We start from the raw sequence: 19,744 nt of genomic DNA on the forward strand, positions 1-19,744 counted from the left end.
TGTAAATGCACCTTAGTGAAGTGTGCTCAACACTTCAGTACTGGACAAAAAAACATGATTAATGACTAATGTACTTGAAGCCATTTAAAAAATACGAAACCCACCAGAACTTCAAGTTACATTGCAACTAACCGATTTAAGTCAGGTAGCAATGCAACATGTATTTATAATCACACCTTTAACATGGAGAGATATCTCAAAGCACTTCACAGGAATGTAAATTAGGCAATAATTGACACTGAGCCAAAGGAGGAGACATTAGGACAGGTGACCAAGCACTTGATCACAGAGGTAGGCTTTTAAGGAGCATCTTAAAGGAGATGTGATAAGATTGGGGGAAGGAATTCCAGAGCTTAGGACATAGAGATGAAGGCACAGTGGTCAAAGGCGCAGAGGAAAGGTGGGAAGATGCACAAGAGGTCAGAGGTGGAGGAATGCAGAGTATTTGAAGGGTTGTAGGAGGTTACAGGGATAAGGAGGGGAAAGGCCATAAAAGGGATGAGAATTTTAAAATCAAGGTGTTGGACCAGAAGCCAATGTAAGTCGGTGATGACTGAATGACATGCGGTGCAAGTCAGGATATGGCAGTAGAGTTTTGGATGAGTTCAGGGTCATGTAGGGTGGTAAGTGGGAGGCCAGTCAAAAGCGTATAGCAACAGCCAATTCCAATTGTAAATCAGCAAGTAAAAGCTAAATGAATTCTTTATGTCTCGGTTAACAATCCACTTATATGGACAATAAAAATTCTATAGTAGAATATGAAAATATTTACTTAACAAGCAATAAAGATTTTACAGGAGAATGCTGTAGAGTAACTGAAGCACAATGCTTTACTGTCCACAGTTTCTCCTTTAGGTGCTTGCCTCTATCCAACCCATTTGTTTTCAATGCTGTAGAACATTCAATTATGTAATCTGATTGCTCATAGTTTCATAGCCCTGTGCAAATGGCACACAGTCAGCACTGAACACTTATTGTGACTTGCATGTTAACATCATTTGGTTTGATGCCATCTGCCTGAGAACAGCTGTACAACGTCTCAATTTAAAACATCTAATTAGTTCTTTATGATTCTTTAATCCTGCTTTAAGAAGGTTTAATTTTGATTGCAATAATCTGTTTACTCATGAGCCTCCCCTTTTAGCCTTGGTGCATAACTCCTAACGTTAAAACTCATTAAAAAAAAATTAAAAGCCAGAACCAAAGCCAAGGCTTCTTGGATGATGAGAGACACAGAGAATTTGAAGAAAAAAAAAGAGGGTGTATGTCAGGTGAATTCTTCAAGCGAGAACCAGGCCAAATACAATAAGCTGAGAGAGGAAGCGAAGAGGAAAATAAGACTGGCAAAGAGAGAATGAGAGAATAGAATGGCAGTTAACAAAAAAGGGAATCCAAAAAATCTTCTACCTGGGTGTAAATAGTAAGCTGGTACTAAGAGGTGAGGTGGGGCCTATTAGGGACAAAGGGGGTGATATAAACTTAGAGATGCAGGGCAAGGATAGAATACTTAATGAGTACTTTGTATTGATATTTACAGAGGAAGAAAAAGCTGACAATATCTCAGTAGAAGCGGAGATGTTAGATGTAATGGATGGGGTAAAATTGATTGGAAGGATGCACTGGAAAGGCTGGCTGTGCTTAGAGTGGCTAAGTTGCCGGGTCTGGATGGCTTGCATCGCAGGTTGCTAAAGGGAGTGGAGATAGTGGAAGGGCTTGCCAAAATCTATCAATCTTCCCAGATTCGGAGGAGGTGACAGAGGATTGGAGAGTGGCAAATGTGACACCCTTATTCAAGAAAGGGTGTAAGGACAGTCCTAGCAACTACAGGCCACTTCGTCGAATATCAGTAATGAGTAATGTTTTAGAAACAATAACCAGGGAAAATATCAACAGACATTTAGAGAGGTTAAAGTTAATTAAGGATAGCCAGCATGGATTTGTAAATGGCACATTATGCTTGACTAACTTAAATGAATTTATTGATGAAGTAACAGAGCAGGTTAATGAAGGAAAAGCAATGGATGTTGTCTACATGGATTTTAAGAAAACGTTTGAAAAAGTACCACACAAAAGGCTGGTTAACAAAATTGAGACTCATGGAACAGGAGGGTCAGTGTCAGCTTGGATAAATAATTGGCTTAAGGACAGAAAACTGCGAGTCATGGTAAATGGTTGTTTTACAGACTAGAGGATGGTAGACAGTGGTGTTCCCCAAGGTTCAGTGCTAGGACCACTGCTTATAAATATATATTTTACACACACACACACACATATGTGGATATTGGAATAGAGAGTTTATTTTCCAAATTTGCTCATGATATTGAACTTGGAGGTGTGGCAAACAGTGAGGATGATACAAAATCAACTGCAACAGGATGTAGATAGGCTAGCAGAATGGGCAGACAGGTGGCAGATGGGATTTAATACAGACAAGTGTGAGGTGATTAAGGTGATGCAATTGCACAGGAGGAAAGGCAACATAGATTAAATGGCACAGTTCTAAAGAGTGTGCAGGGATAGAGGGACCTGGGAATTCATGTCCATTGATCTTTGAAGGTTGCAGGACATATTGAGAGAGTAGTTAGAAAAGCATATTGGACTTTGGGCTTCATAAAGAGAGAGATATTGGACTGGATTTTGTTGTCCCACCGCCACTCCTGGCGGTGAGTGCAGAAAATGGCGGCTGCCCCACATAGGAGCCGCGCCGCCGTGATTACGCAGTGGGCAGCCACTTAACATATTGATGGCGGACACACCCCCAATCATGTGGCGGGAGTGGCATTGGCAATGCCATTCACAGCATGACCCAATGCCTAAGCAGGTGCTGCTGCCAGTTTTTAAAAAGGCTGCCAGCCCTGCAAACAGTTGAAAATATTGCAGAGTTCACCCTCTTCTCCACTCCCCCACCCCCACCCTTCACAATGCAGAGTTGACCCCCTTCCCCCATCATCTGTACTCAGAATGCAGTACCACTCTGCATACTTTCCCTTCCTCAGTGACGCCAGCTTCTCCGGAACTGGAAAGCGAAGGCCTGTGAATGCCACATATCACTCTGGAGATTGGAAGCGGATGGGAAGATCACGGCGGATGACATGGTAATGTATGCAGAGTGGTACTTCAAGCATTTAAACCAGGGTCCTGTCGCAGAACGGCGAAAGGGCCGCCACGGAGTTTCCCCACCACTGGGTAGATCAGGCCCGGCAATCCTGGCATCAGGTTCTATGGTGACTGCTGCCGCTCCAATTCTCCAGCGCCCTCAACACAGAACCCAACATCTGGCTGAGAACAAAATTCAGCCCATTGAGTACAAAAGCAGGGAAGTTATGCTGAATCTTTATAAAGCTCTAGTTAAACCACAACTAGAGCACTGTGTCCAGTTCTGGTCACCACACTTTAAGAAGGTTGTGAGGGTCCTTGAGAAGATGCAGAGGAGATTTATCAGAATGGTTTTAGGAATGAGGGAATTTAGCTACAAGTTTAGGTTGGAGAAATTGGTTTGTTTTCCTTGGAGCGAAGGAGATTGAGGGGAGATTTGATAGAGGTGTACAAGATTATTACAGGTTTAGATAAAGGTAGACAAAGGAAAACTGTCCCCGTTAGCTGATAGTACAAGGACTTGGGGATACAGATTTGAAGTTTTGGGAAAGAGATGCAAGGGGATGTAAGGAAGGACTTTCTTTCTTAAACACAGCGAGTGGTAATGACTGGAACTAGCTGCCTACAAGGGTTGCGAAAGTGGAGACAATGAACAATTTCAAAAGGAAATTGGATGGATACTTGAGGGAAATAAATTTGCAGGGCTATGGGGATAGAGCAAGGGAATGGGACTGAGTGAATTGCTTTACAGAGAGCCGGCATGGATTTGATGGGCCGAATGGCTTCCTTCTGTGCTTATGACCCTTAATTGATTAAATCAAGTCATGAATGATAATGAAGAGAATTTGATGCATTTTTAAATGAATGCTGAACCAAATTCTGAGTAAACATTTTTGAGTAAACATCAGTTTTTTTTGGAAAAGAAATGTTTTTAAAATGATCAGGTGATCTAGTCCACAGATTTACAAATGCAGAAATAATTACTGTGTTAAGCTTAGTAAAGATGCATTGGAACATTGTTTAAACAATGTAAAAAAAAGTCAGGAATTCACAAGTGAAGGCTTTTTTTTAAAATATAAAAAGAATGTAAATTTATAATTATTGCTGCTGTAGCAACACCTCCAGCCCAGAGGTAAAATGCTAATCCAGGATATCTGTAATGTATTTATAGTCACTGTTGCAACTGTTAATTAAAAATATTTTAATTTAACGGCAATTACACATATCCTTGTTTACAGTTTAATTTGTTAAAGGGTGCATGCAAGTATTAGCAATGTGATATTGAGTGAATTATTCCCTTTCTGGATGCATGACTAGAAAGGGGGGAAAAAATAAAGAGCAAGCTTTAATGGTATTCCAGGCAGTGCCATTAGCACCTGCCAATGATGTTAGTTAGGCCCATGTACTCTACCTATAATCTGATTGCACTCCTATTTACCCATCAAATGTTATTCCGTGTTGTGAATTAACAACTTGCATTTCTTTAGCCCTTTTAATGTAGTGCAAGGTCCCAAAGTGTTTCACAGGAGCATAAATCAGAAAAAAGGCAACAAGTCAAAGGAGAAGACACTAGGACAGGTGACCAAAAGCTTGGTCAAAATTAAACACACTTTCATCTCTTGAATTGCAGGGAGGGGAGAGAAGAACACAGAGCCTTGCGTTCATTTAACTTGCTCCAGATACCCAGCTGAGATCTGGAACTCACCACTTGATTACAAGGCCAATCCTACTAATTTTACAGAATATTACACACACACGCAGTGTTCCACACTAATGGCTTTCCATATGTTGATCAAGACTCCTTGTTCAGGTTTAAAAAAAAAAAAGAGGACTCAAATTATAGGACACCATAGATGGACAAAACTGCACAGCTTCAACATTACAAAAAAAACTCTGCCTTCTCTTACAAGTACCTGTCAAGTTCCAATTATTTTGCTCATTCAATAAATCAGGTGAAAAACACACCCAGAAGAACTTAGACCTGAACACTCCCTTGTTTCAAAACCAAACTAAAAACCAAACCCAAGTGATCGTGAACAGACAAACCCGATTAAAAGGCTGTATGTAACCAAAGTGATAAAACCACACTGACTGCTTTACAGTGATTATTGTTACACAGACAGTGGCCTAGAACCTTCTAGGGAAAGCAACAACAGAGAGAGGATCAATCACAAGGATGTTAAAGCAAGATGTGTATCAGCAGTATGGTTTAAAAAAAAATCAGAATTTTAATGAGGGCTTTTAGCTGCAAGAAGTAAAATCAGCTCCTTATAGGGATGAATTTTACTAGTTTGGGCTCCCAGTGGTCAGACTCACGTGATAGGAGGACAGATATGAGCTGTGGAGGTCAGTACAAGCAATTTTAAAAAATGTATGAATTTTAATGACTGGATAATTGTGAGGGCTGTGTTCGGACGGACGAACCTCTGTGACTAGTTGTTTAATCTGGCCTTCGGTAAAGCAAGGCTTTCTGCCCAGAGCACTAACTAATCAAGCCTGCCCCCTAGTAGAACATTAACTGCAGTAAATGAGAATTTTTTCCTATTTCACAGAAGAAGCTGTCTGAACACAGTCAGATAAAAAAAGGAATTGGAAATTTTCTGTAAAACCCAGAAAATAAAATCTTGCATCTAAAATAGAGAAGACTTTACCTTAAAAGTCAATTACAATGGCACAGAATCATTCTGTACTGTAATTACTCTGCATAATTACTTCTTAGAACCAGAGAGATGGAATGGGGAAGGAAAGGGGAACAATCGTATTCTGTTGGGATCCTTCAAACTGGACAAGAGAGTCCCCAGACACTTTTGACATTTAAAACTAGGGCTGCAGAAAAGGGACACTGAAGTGAAGACTTTGAAGTCTGAGTGTTGGAAGAAAACTGGACTTCTTATAATTTTATGTACTTTCATATATGCGCTATATAAGCTTTTGGTAAATGGAGTTAATTTTAGATGCGTGCCTTACAGAAAAAATGCTGCCTAAACTGTGAAAGTCAAGCAGAATTACATTGTGATGCGGACTAATAACATCAACAGGTAAAGGGAAAGAAAAGAACAGATAATCGAAAACTAGTAACAAGTTGTGATCAAAATGTAACAGAAAAGCAGGAGGAGTCTTGCTAGAAATGTATGAACTAAAGAACCTCAAGGTTATAATGGACTGTTTGTGCGCCGAGGACACATTGTACATTAATCATGATCACATGTGCAAAACAAACGGAAGCACTGACAAACGAAATGGCAGGACCAATCGGAACAGTGATATGCATTAACCAACCAGTGCACAGGAGGAGTTATCATCTACAAAGAATAAAGGAACAGACCTGGAGAAGTTCGGTGCCCAGATGTGAAGATGACAAAGGGAGAGACAAGAGAAAGAGTCACAAGCCATCTGTGTCACAAGAGCTGGTGCAGAGTAAAGTCACCCAGACTAGGGTATCATCTGCCTTGGATTTGTCGAGTACTGCATTTAGCCTAAATAAATCATCCTGACATCACATCAGGTGTCTCCTTGCCCGAAATCTTATAAGTAAGGTTCTAAATCTTAGTGTTGGTCACCCACGCTTATTTTATGCAATATGCTGCTGTTGAACATAGAACCTACTGAAAGGATCAATGGGAAAAAGTGGTTTGTTTTCTGTGCTTCTAATGATCATTCTTGGAATCCAAGAAAAATTGGGTCCCATATGGTGCTGGAGAACATGGATATTATCTCCTTATATTGACAAATGTACCTGCTACATCAATCTAAAATTGCCCATGGCAACCATTGAACAATACAGCAACATACTGACAGCATCTATTAATGATGCCCTAAGCACAAGACAGAACGGAGTCTAGTAATGACGACTTAAAAGTGAACTTTTTTTTTGATGGGGACAGTGTAGAGGGAGCTTTACTCTGTACCTATCCTGTGAGTGTTTGATGGGGACACTGTAATGGGAGCTTGACTCTGTATCTAACCCAGTTTTCTTTTTGGTGACCTTTGTACCCCAGGCCCCTCTTATTTTGCTTGAGGGGGCCTTTATTTCCCAGGTCCCCTTCATATACATTTTAGATAACTATTAAAAACAGATAAATAAAACAAAACTCAAATTAAAATGCCATTCTCAGCATCGACGATGCACTCCAGAAAAGTGAACCATGGTGCAAATAATTTTGGGGGGGTTGGAGTACAAATTGGAATTTGGAGGTTGTTTCACAGCCAGCTTTTTTTTTTAAATTTAAAAGCATGTAAATACATAATCTCAGTTTTTCTGGAATATTCCATTAGGATGTGAGTTAGGCATTTTCATATGGTTTATACAAATGCCACTCTAATCTGCTCACTAGGAGGCAAAGAAACAAGAGAAACCAATAGATACACAAGAGACATCACTGATATTTCCTGCCTTCCTCTGTACATCTACTGTTCCACAGTTTAAGATTACAAATTCGTGACATTGGGGAAGTATCATCCCAATTCCTAGTTATTCCAACTGCAGCAGTGTTGGAGTTACAGTACTTCAACGATCCACTTCAACATTCTTGGAAAGAGAAAAAAACAAACAAAATCCAAGTGCAGTGCTCAACGGGTCAAAAACATCAATTTTCTGTTTCAATTTGTTATTATTTTGAAAAGACCTACACAATCCCCTAAGATTCTGCACAGCAGATGCAGATTATCCAACTACACATACTTAAATCTCAAGAACGCATGGGAAATGAAAGTCTGAAAGCCATATGAATTTAACTATCCTTCTACAGTGACATTAAAGATGAGAAACACACTGCAGACCAGTTTGGAGAATTATTGATTTATATTCAATGATCAGCAGTTGTAAAATGTGAAGTCACATGATGGCTCTTCTCAGAATCTGCTGTGTTCAATCAAGAACACATTGAAATCACACCGTACCAAAGCCCCACCTCCCAGCCATATGGTTAAACATTGGATAACCATGGCACAATGGGTAGCACCTGAGTGAGAAGGCTGTAGCTGGGTTGAAGTCCCACTCCAGAGAGACAGGAAAACAAAATCTAGACTGACACTCCAGTGCGGCACTGAAGGAGGTGCCATCTTTCGTACGCGATGCTAAACTTATGCTCCATCTGCTCTCTCCGACAGATGAAAAAGATCCCACAGCACTATCTTGAAGTAAAGTAGGGGACTTCCCCTGGTTATCCTGGCCAATATTGCTCCCTCAATCAACATCACTAAAACAGATTAGTTCTCTGTGGCATCTTGCGGTGCACAAATTGGTTACTGTATATCCTACATTACAACAGTGGCTACACTTCAAAATCAGAACAGTGGGTGCAAGCCCTGGAGCGGATGACAAACTCAGGACGTGGAGGACCAGTCCATCTTAACAGTTGGGCCTCACCAGCAAACAGTTTCTTGAAATCCTGTCCACTTCTTAGCACTAAGCTGAATTTCCCCCATCACATTAACAGACCTCTGATACTTTTTGGGGCTAGCCATGCTCGTGTTTGTTCAGCATACAGCATTTGAACATTCTGTACTTTCTCAAACAGAGAAAACAGGAGTTGTATCTGGGTTACCAATGATGTTCACTCTAAGCTATGCTTAGCAAGCCGAAAATTTCCACATCGGCCGCACATAAGTTGGCCCCTTTTAATTTATTGCGCTTGTGCAGCTGTGCAAAAAAATTTAAAGGGCCCATGCAATTAAACAAATCGCCTGCGCACTACAACAGATTAGAGGGCATGTTAATTGCAAACCCTCCAGGATTAGTCCTGCAGGCTCTAGAAAGTGAAGTTTAATTTCCAGGACACTGCTGTGAGCAACCCAGGAGAAAAATATTAAGAGTATTAAACAAAATGTTTTTTCCCCCCATTTTCTTCACTTTTGCTAGTTCTAAAAATATTGAACATGGCCGAAAAAAGCTCTTACATTAACAGTCAGGATTAATCCAATTGGGTAACAAACAGACTGGTCCCCATCCAATTGGCATGGGAAGACAGTATAAGCCTGCAGGGAGGGTGCCTCGTGTTGCAAGGCATCCTCCCCACGTGGCGGAGGTCCCCCCGCTGCTGGTAAGATCCCAGCGGCGGCAGGAAGAGGCCCTTAATTGACCATTAATAGGCCACTTAACAGCAGAGGCCTGCTCAGGTCGGGAAAAATGAACCTGACGCGAAGCACAGCGGACTCGAGACCGACCCGGCCACAGTCCCTCCAATTTTGCCCTGAGCCCGTCCTGACCCGAACCCGCCCCAACTCAAGCCCGACCAGAACATCCCTTTACTTATCTTCCGACTGGGAAGCTCCACAAAGCTGCAGCGCATGCGTGATGACGTCATAGTGACGTCACTTGCTCACTGCGCAGACTCAGTTTCGTCCCGAACTCCCAGCTCAGTTAAGTTTTTTTATTTATTCTATTTAGAGATACAGCACTGAAACAGGCCCTTCGGCCCACCGAGTCTGTGCCGACCAATAACCACCCATCTATACTAACCCTACAGCAATCCCATATTCCCTACCATCCACCTACACTAGGGGCAATTTACAACAGCCAATTTACCTATCACCTGCAAGTCTTTTGGCAGTGGGAGGAAACCGGAGCACCCGGTGAAAACCCACACGGTCACAGGGAGAACTTGCAAACTCCACACAGGCAGTACCCAGAATCAAACCCGGGTCCCTGGAGCCGTGAGGCTGCGGTGCTAACCACTGCGCCACTGTCATCGGGTCCAGTCGGGTTTGGATTGGGTAGCAGGCCTCTACTTAACTGCCTCAATTTGGCTCTGGGCAGGAAGGCCATTGTTGTCCTATCGCACACCCGGGAAGATCGCTGGGCGACGTACCCTCCGCCACATTGACCACCCCGCCACCTGTAGCGATACTCTTCTGCCCTCCCTCCTTTGATCCTGCCTCATGGGCCACACAAAATCCAGCCCGTAATGTGGGCTTTTAAACCATGTCACATTGACAACAATTCAAAACAAATTAATCAGCACAAACACATATTGTACTTCAAAGGTCAGATGTGGGCAAAGATATGATAGGCATTGCATGAATATCTGTATACACAGTCCATTCATCCAACCAACCTGTTATCCTGCCTGCGTTCACCACCCACCATCCACCCAATAGTCATACACGTTGCAATCACAATAAAGCAGTATGTACGCTGTATTGTACCAAGTGTCAGCTTGGCTCAGTTGGTAACAATCTTCTCTCGGTGTCAGAAGGTCAAGGTTGAAGTTCCAATGTAGACTTGAACATGCAATCCAGATTGACACTTCAGCACAGGACTGGAGGAAGTGCTGCATTGCTGGAGATGTCGTCTTTGAGATAAGACATTAAATTGAAACCTCTAACTTTTCAGATGCTCTAAAATATTCCATGGTGCTATCTGAAGAGGAACAGGCGGGTTCTGTCAGTGTCCTGCCCAACATTCCTCCCTCAGTCACCACCATCAAAAACATTACCAGTCATGTTTGTCTATACAACATGAATGATTACACTTCAAAAGTAATTTTATGGGTTGTGTAGCATTTTGGAATGCATCCTGAGGACATGAAAGGTGCCATAAAAATGCTGTGGGACATTTTCTGCATCAAAGGCTCCAAATAACACAAGTTGTCATCATTGTTTATAGGAAGAAACCCCCACTCCCTGATGTTTCAGTAAGTTTGGGGCCAAAGGGAAATTTCACTGGGAATCCAACTCCACCAGGGTCTTTGCTCAACAGAAAGAATTCCTCAAATTCAGTTTTTATAATCCATGGAGCATTCATACCCAAACAGTATTCCAGTAGCACAGATTTATCAAAAGAAACTCTCCAGATAGAGTGGAATTGAATCGCCTTTTAAAATGTACAGACTTTAAAACACTTCAAAAGACCAAATTGATTTTTATATTATTTAATATTCATGGAATGGGTGGTACTTTCCTGTTAGAAGATTAGGTATTTTTTGCTCTTTTTCCCCAACAATATGGCATGCCAACTAACTTTCTGCTTTATCTGTGAGATCAGTCACCTATGCTTAGTTTTAAAAAACACAATCTGCATTGACTGTGAAAAATGTATTCAGTTCAAACTGGATCTCAGTACGTTACTCGAAGGGTCTGTGGCAATTAGCTCCATAGCTGTTTTCTCAAATATCCAGCATTGTTTTTCGCATTTTAAAAGGCTAAAGCAGAGTATTCTATTCTTCCCCTGGTGAAAGCCTTGCAGACACACTATTTTGTATCTAGACAACCTATAAAAACCTTTATTAACAATTCTTATTTTTAAATTAACTCCATTAATTCACTAGCGTTGTTTTTATCTTTTAGCTCCGGGTACTGAATAGAGGTTGTAAACTTACACATAAGCCCCGACTAACATCAAACTCTCATCATCTTAAATCAGCTGAAGCTCTTGTGCTCATATTGTAAGGAGAAGGCAATGCCAGAACCTGCCGACATCTTTCTCAGATCGTTGATCACAAACTGGTTGAACAGGCTGGGGCTCTTTTCTCTAGAAAAAAAAAGACTGATCTCTTTTCTTTATCCAGAGTCATAGAGTTTTACAGCACAGAAACAGGCCCTTCGGCCCAATGCGCCTGTGCCAACCATTATACACCTGTCCTAACTAATCCCATTTCCCCGCACTTAGCCCGTAGCCTTGTATGTTATGGCGTTTCAAGTGCTTATCTAAATATTTCTTGAATGTCGTGAGTGTTCCTGCCTCTACCACCCCTTCAGACAGTGTGTTCCAGATTCCAACCACCCTCTGGGTGAAAAAATTCCTCCTCAACTCCCCTCTAAACCTCCTGCCCCTTACCTTAAATCTATGCCCCCTAGTTATTGACCTCTCCACTAAGGGAAAAAGTTTCTTCCTATCTATCCTATCAATGCCCCTCATAATTTTGTATACCTCATGTCCGTGACAGCCAAAAAAGAGTTATCCAGTCGAATCCCACCTTCCAGCTCTTGTTCTATAGCGTGTGGGTTGCGATACCTCAAATGCATATCCAAGTGTTTTTTTAAATGCACTGAAGGCTTCTGCCTCTACTACCCTTTCAGGCAGTGAGTTCCAGACCCCCACCAAGCTCTGGGTGAAAAACATTTCTCAACTCCCCTCTAATCCTTCCACCAATTACTTTAAATCTAAATCTAATGGAATTTGGTCCTTCCTATCCATTCTATTCAGGTCCCTCAATTTTAAACACCTCAATTAAATCTCCTCTTAGCTTCCTCTGTGCCAAAGAAAACAAACCCAGCCTATCGAATTCTTCCTCATAGCTAAAATTCTCTATTCTGGGCAACATGCTTGTAAATCTTTTCTGTACTTTCTCTAGTGTGATCACATCCTTCCTGCAATGCGGTTACCAGAACTGTACTCAGTACTCCAGCTGCTGTCTTACACGTGTTTTATACAGTTATAGCACAACCTCCCTACTCTTACCCTTATTTGCCGAAGCATAGAGTATAAGTATTCCATATGCCTTCTTAACCATCTTATCTACCTGTCCTGCTCCCTTCAGGAATCTGTGGCCATGCACTCTAAGGTTCTTCTGTTCCTCTACGCTTCACAGATTCCTACCATTTATTGTGTATTCCCTTGCTGTGTTTGTCCTCCCCAAGTGCATTACCTCACACTTCTCTGGATCCAACATCATTTGCCACTTTTCTGCCTACCTAAACAGTCCATTGATATCTTCCAGCAGTCTACAGCTTTCTTCTTCATTATCAACCACACAGCCAATTTTCATATCATTTGAAAACTTCTTAATTATGTCCCTTACATTTAAGTCTAAATCACTGATATATACCACCAACAGTAAGGCACCCAGTACTGAGCCCTGCGGAACCCCAATGGAAGCAGCCTTCCAGTCACAAAAACACCCGTCGACCATTATCCTTTGCTTCCTGTCACCAAGCCAATCAATTTTGGATCCAACATGCCTCTTTCCCATGGATCCCATGAATTTTTAATTTACTGATCTGTCTGCCATGTGGGACCTTATCAAAAGCTTTGCTAAAGTCCATGTAAATTACATCAAATGCACTTCCCTCCAAACCTGTTTCCGGGGGGCCCATACAATTCAGCCCCAGGAGTGCCCTAAGAGGAGACTCCAGATGCTGCTCCTGTTCCCTTTCAGGGTGCACTTATACCTCCCTGCTCACTTGAGGAGTGGGAGAACCTGACAGTGAGTCCAGGTGCCTTGCCGCCTCTCACCCAGCCATTGCTGCACAAAGCTCATTGAGATGGTGATGGCATGCAGCTCCAGCATCCACTGAGTGGTCTGCTGGATATGGCTCTCTATGAGGGTTGTCAATCTCTCAATGGAAGAAGCCAAGTACGTGCACACCAGAGACATGGCAACACTGATGGCCTAGATGGACTCCTCCATCATCCGTGCCAGGGTGTGCATAGACTCTGGAAGCACATTCAGATGTTCCTGCACCTCACGCTGCAGCTCCAGCATCTGCCACCTTGATGATAGCTCCAGATGCATATCATCAGCCTCACCTAGGGCTCTCACAGTCCTCAGAGTGTTGGTGGAGTTGGCTGCCACAGCCTCCATCAGTTACTCGGGTAAATCTGAGCTGTGATCACCAGGTGGCAACCCCAAATTAATTGTGAACAGATACCCACCGACATATGTGCCGGTGGAAGGTGCGGGGGAATGATGTGACGGTGCACCCTCTGAGGTCCCCTCCTCCTCAGAGGTGGACAGCTGTCCCCCAGCTACTGGAGCCGTTTGCTCTCGTCTTTGACCTGTGTGAGAGAGCTTAATTAGATGCATTTGCGCATTCCATCACATCCTTCAGAGTACTCCTAATGTGGAGCTCCATTGGACCAGTGGTGGACGCATGAGCACTCTGCCTCATGTTTGCCAGAGGGTCCCTTATGCCCATCCATAAGGCCAATCACTCTCATGTATCTCCACTCTTGTCTCACCATTCACAATGGAATAGGCCCCATGGTAGCCTCCAAGCTCAACAGCCCCCTCCTCCATGGGCGTCAGGATGGCCAGATAAAGGAGGCCACCATCAGCCTTGGCCATTTCTTTTGGGCTGTGCACAGTTTTCTCCTGCAAGTTCATAAATGTTGCCCGACAAAGACAAGCACAACAGCTATGCTTCTGGCAGCCTGACTATCCATGATGGCACCACAGGAATGCTTCTTGCATGCAGCCACAGAAGCAGCAGTGCAGGAGTCATCTTTGACTGACTGGGACCCTTCACAGAGAAGCTGACATGCCTCTGACAGGCAACGCTGCTGCCTTGTCATTGCCGGTGACTAGGTGGGCATTCGCTTTCTACCAATCTCACCCTCATGTCCAGTCACATGAAAGACTGCAAGGAACCCAATGTGTGGGCATTGGTGGTTAGAATGTGGAACTGGCTATCATATGGAGTAGTTGAGGCAAATGCCATAGATGCACTTAAGGGGAAGCTAGGTAAGTACATGAGAGAGCAAAGAACAGAAAGTTATGGCGATAGGGTCAGATGAAGAAAGATGGGAGGAAGCTTGTGTGGAGCATAAACACCACTGTAGACCAGTTGGGCAGAATGGCCAGTTTCTGTCCTATAAATATTACATAATTCTATATAGTTGAAGTTTTTCTGTACATTGCTCTCTTGCTGTCATCGTTCCACCCATTATCTAGCTGGACAAAATCCTTTTGCTCCTTCCCTGCTACAATGAAAATCAACTGTCAGTGAAGCAAAGACAGAGATATATCTGGAAATAGGGCTGCAATTTATTTATTTATTTAAAAGTGTTGGGATATTAAAGGCACTATATAAATGCAAGTTTTTGTTATTTCATAATTTCTGTGCCATTTAAATAACACCTCCCCACCCAGATCAATCACACGTACCACCCCGAGGGTGATGCTCTACTGAACTTGCTCATGGAAGCATTCAAGGAAAACTGAGGATTTTTTTTTCTAGCCTGTGGAATAACTTGTTTTATTCTGTTGTCTTGCACTGGATTGTCCTCTCTTCATTACAGTTGTGGTCTGCCTATTCCTACGATGGTAGCTAAGGTGTTAACCAGCCTTGCTCAAACCATGTGCATTACAGTAGATTGTTCACAAACCACCACTTTCATGTTGCCATCCTGTACAGAATGACAGCATTGAATCAGAGACAACTGCACAAATTTGTTAAAAGTTTCAGACTTTTGAACTAGTTTTAATTTTTGGATGGTTTTTAACAGTGAAGCACTCCTATCAATGTACATTTCCACTAGCAAGAAATAGAGCAATTTTCCAGTCAGTTTAACATTAGTGGTGGGTAAGGTTTTAGAAACAATAAACAGGGGGGGGGGAAATCAACAGGCACTTGGAAAGTTTTGAGTTAATTAGGGAGAGCCTGCACAGATTTGTAAAAGACACATCATGCATGACTAATCTTATTGAATTTTTGATGAAGTAACAGAGAAGATCAATGAGGGAAAAAAGTGGATGTTGTCTATATGAATTTCAAGAAAATGTTTGACAAAGTACCACATAAAAGACTGGTTAATAAAAGTGGGGCTCATGGAAAAGGAGGGCCAGTTACAACGAGTCATGGTAAATGGTTGTTTTTCAGATTAGGGTCAGTGCTAGGACCACTGCTTTTTTTTTTTGATATGTATACATAATTTGGATATCGGAATACAGAGTAGAATTTTAACATTTGCCCTTGATACTAAACTTATGCACGCACACACAGAGCAAGTAGGAATGAATTGGAATTCGCTGTCGATGAGACTGGTGGAAGCAGAGACAATGAATGATTTCAAAAGGAAATTGGATAGACACTTGAGGGAAATATACTTGCAAGGCTATTGGGATAAAGCAGGGTAATGGGACTGATTGAATTGCTCTATAGAAAGCTGGCGTGGACTCGATGGGCCGAATGGCCTCTTCCTGCGCCATAATGATTCTATGATTGATCCCTGCCTATCAATTGTAACTAGCAAAAGTCTCCAAATCAAGCATGCCCATGTAACCCATATCTGTTCAGATGCACATTTTGGCCTCCACTGTCAACCTGTGCCCACTACTTTTATCTCTTTGTTCACTTGACCCCTTAAATGTAGATGATTGCTTCGGACATCCTAGCTTTGATGAAGCCTGGTTTACAAATGCCAAAAACTTTACCCTCACTGAAGCCTCTCCAGCTGCCAACATTTTCCACCATTTGTCCCCCATCACCAATCTACACCTTGGGATCTCCCCCCTCCTTTCAACCAAACAGCTTGTTCCAACCCTTTCACCTGTTCCATCTACTTCTCAAACCCTTATTCATGCCTTCCGGCACCTCTAGATTCAACTATTCCAACAATGCCCTGGCCAGCCTCCGACCCTCCACAAAACTTCAGCTCTTCCAAAGCTCTGCTGTTCATATCCTGACGCACATCAAGTCCCAGTCACCTGTTGTCCTGGTCCTCACCGACCAACATTGGCTCCCAGACCCCCATTGTCTCCAGATTAAAATACACATACCTTCTACTTAAATCTTTTCACGGCCTCATGTCATCACACCTCTGTAGCCTTCTCCAGACTTGCAATCCCCTGAACTCTCCATACATCTGACTCTGGCCTTTTGCCCACTCCCCCAGCCCATGGCCTCACCACAGGCAACCATGCCTTCAGCCGTCGAGGCCTTACACCCGAATTCCCTTTCTAAGCTCCTCTGCCTCTCCAATTCCATCTCCTCCCCCGAGCTGTCCTAAAAATGCACCTTTTTCACAAAGCTTTTGTCAGTCCTCCTTATCTCTCTCTCTCTTTGGCTCAGCTGCCATATTTTCCCCAACTGTCAAGCATGTTGGGACACATTTCTACATTAAAGGCCCCTCAAACACACATCATTGCTGTTTTTGATCACTGTCATTATTACCATTCCCGTATTATGATTGGAGGTCAAGGCATAAGAAGAGGGAGTAGGCCTTTCAGCCACTTCGAGCCTGCTCTGCCATTCAACTAGATCATGGTTTATCCCCTGATAACTTTATCCAACAAAACTTTGACCAATCTGGCTCATGAAAGTTCCAATTGTCCCAGCGTCCACCAGCTGGTTTAGGTCTTTCTTTCTACAAACTTCCTCCTTCTGTCCCCAACTAAGTTATTGTAGCTTCAATGAAAATAAAACTTGGTGCTGCTATTCGGTGCATACAAATTATTCTTTCCCAATTATTTTGCCCAGTCAAGCTTCATTCAATCCCTCTTCATCATTCTTCTAATTTCTAGCAGTTAGTTGGCTTTCTCCTAGAATTTACAATTTATACACATGGTTGCTTTAAATCCCTTAAGTAAAAAGTATTCTTTTAGCATCTTATAGAGCTTAATGGGCCCCATTTAAAGCAACGTATTCTTAAATCTGTAACTGTGAAATCACAGAGCAGAACTAAAACTATTTTAATTGTACTTTTGGATGTCTCCACATGATAATGAACCACATTTATCCATCTGCAGTCAGACAGCCATTATTTATCTATGCATCAATGGCAACAAATCCCCAAGCCTTCAGTTGCCCTGCTTAAAATCTGTATTCATTTAGTCAAAATACATAGCCAGATTACTGAATATACCTCTAATTCTTCACCCACTTCAAAATCCATCTTGTGAGCAAAGACTGACATCCTCTTACAGTAAATTCATCTTATCCCATTGTTCTTCCCACTGTTATCTTCCATTCACTTTTTACTGTATTTTTCAATGTCATGCACTTGTGCTTTTAAAAAAAAAAAATGGGATTGTTATCTACTGTTGGCCATATTTAATGGGGATTTCCAAGTGTCATGTGTGGTATGAAAAGTAAACCCCACAGCACAAGTGCCCGGTGTTAAGAATGGGCTGTTTAAGGAAATATTTTCTCTTTCTCAAGTACATGCAAAGATGCAATGCAACACAGCAGATGTGATGCTCTCAGAATAACCCTAATACTGCCAAATAGTATCCTAAGCTCCCATGGAGAAGGAAGATAAGAGTCTGTGGCTGGAATAACTCCCTCCTTTTCTCAGGGGTTTTGAAAAAAAAAAGTCATTTTCTCTCTTTCTCACAAGAGAAAGAAATCTGACTAGGAGTTAACTGGTAGGGGAGATTTTGGGCCCAATACTGCAAACACATTCTAAGCAGCAACATTCCAGGGTTAAGGTCTGCATTGATGAAATCCTAAGTACATTTTCTGAAACCCTTCAAGTACAACAAAAATTTCTACATGTTTTATATCTCCTTCAAATTTTTGCTAAGATGTTACTACCTCCTTGTCCACATGTTCACTGCCCTCGTGAAAGTTTACTCAGTTTTTATGCCAGTTCTTTTCTTAATTTCGATTAACGATAGTTAGTTTGAGCTTTCAACACTTTAACCTTGCTATCTCTGCATCCTGCTCCAGTAGTTATACTTTCCCACTACCTTCCAACCCTGTGTTCCACCCATTCTCCCATTTCTTAGTTTCCTCTCCCCATTAGTGGTAGATCCTTCAGCTGCCTCAACTTGCTCCAGAGTTGACTGGAGTCTCCAGGAATTCAAGATTAACCTCTAGGACACTGCTGCAAGCAGCCCAGGAGAAAAATCAGAGGTGTTTTCAGAAAATGGAGTGTTGTTTTTCAGTTTCTTTGAACAATTTTAACTCTCAGTTATAAAATTATTAGAGATGGGGAAGAATGGTTGTTTAACTGGCTGGGGTGGTTGGAGGCAAGAGGTATTTGCAATGAAACCTCAAGGGATCCCTCTAACCACAGTTGATATCCCTACCCAACTCACCAGAGCTACCTCCTTGACACTGGCCTCATCCTTTTCTACTTTAAAAGTATTCTCAAGACCCATTTTCTCAACAAAGCTTCTTCCTAACATTGCCACACATGGCTCCCCATCCAGTCGTGTTTATTTTATTTTCCCTCTCCAGCCCCATTCCAGTAAAGTATCTTAGGATATTTTAAAGAAGCTATATAAATGCAAGTCATTGTTGGCTCTTCCGATTAATATGGGGTAACTCAGAGTAGTAATTGCATTTGATCTTCAATGGAGCATTTCAGAGCAGCAGAATGCTCCTTACTTAGTGAGTTATGATGATCTAGAATTCGCTGCTCAAGAAGATGGTGGAAGTAGATTTAATAACATTCAGAAGGGAACTGGATAAATACCTGAAGGGGAAAATTTGCAGGGCTATGGGGAAAGGGCAGCAGAGTGGGACTAATTGATAGCTCTTTCAAGAGCCAGTGGGCTGAATGGCTTCCTTCTCTTCTGTATCATTCTACAATTCTATAACTGTGTTTTCTGGCCCAGGACCCTATAGAATGGAAAGCAATTTTATTACTATTAGGAAGTGCAAGAATACCAACAGTTAAGACAGTCCCACGAGAGACCCAAAACGTTTAATGGACTGCATTTAGTAATTTGGAGAGATATTAAATTTCATTTGTTAAAATCAAATAGTTTTTCCAGGTTTTACAGAATCACAGAATTATTACAGCACAGAAGGAAGCTATTCAGTCCATCGTGTCTGCACGGGCTCTCTGAATGAGCAATTCATCTAATGCCATTCCCCCACCTTCTCCCCGTAACCCTGCACATTCTTCTTTTTTAGATAACTGTCTAATTCCCTTTTGAATGCCTCAATTGAACCTGCCTCTACCACACTCTCAGGCAGTGCATTCTTGGCCATGTAACTGAAGTTGTATCAAAGCAGGGTACAGCCAGTAGAGAAAAAG

At 42.2% G+C, this 19,744-nt stretch overlaps 1 protein-coding gene across 1 annotated transcript in view; it reads right to left on the reverse strand.

The window, feature by feature from the left end:
- dap (death-associated protein) overlaps positions 1-19,744 on the reverse strand; it is a 66,520-nt gene that overhangs the window by 35,458 nt on the left and 11,318 nt on the right. The gene's annotated exons all lie outside the window — the stretch shown is intronic.

This window comes from Heterodontus francisci, chromosome 2 (assembly GCF_036365525.1).
Source record: "Heterodontus francisci isolate sHetFra1 chromosome 2, sHetFra1.hap1, whole genome shotgun sequence".
Classification (NCBI taxonomy): Eukaryota; Metazoa; Chordata; class Chondrichthyes; order Heterodontiformes; family Heterodontidae; genus Heterodontus; species Heterodontus francisci.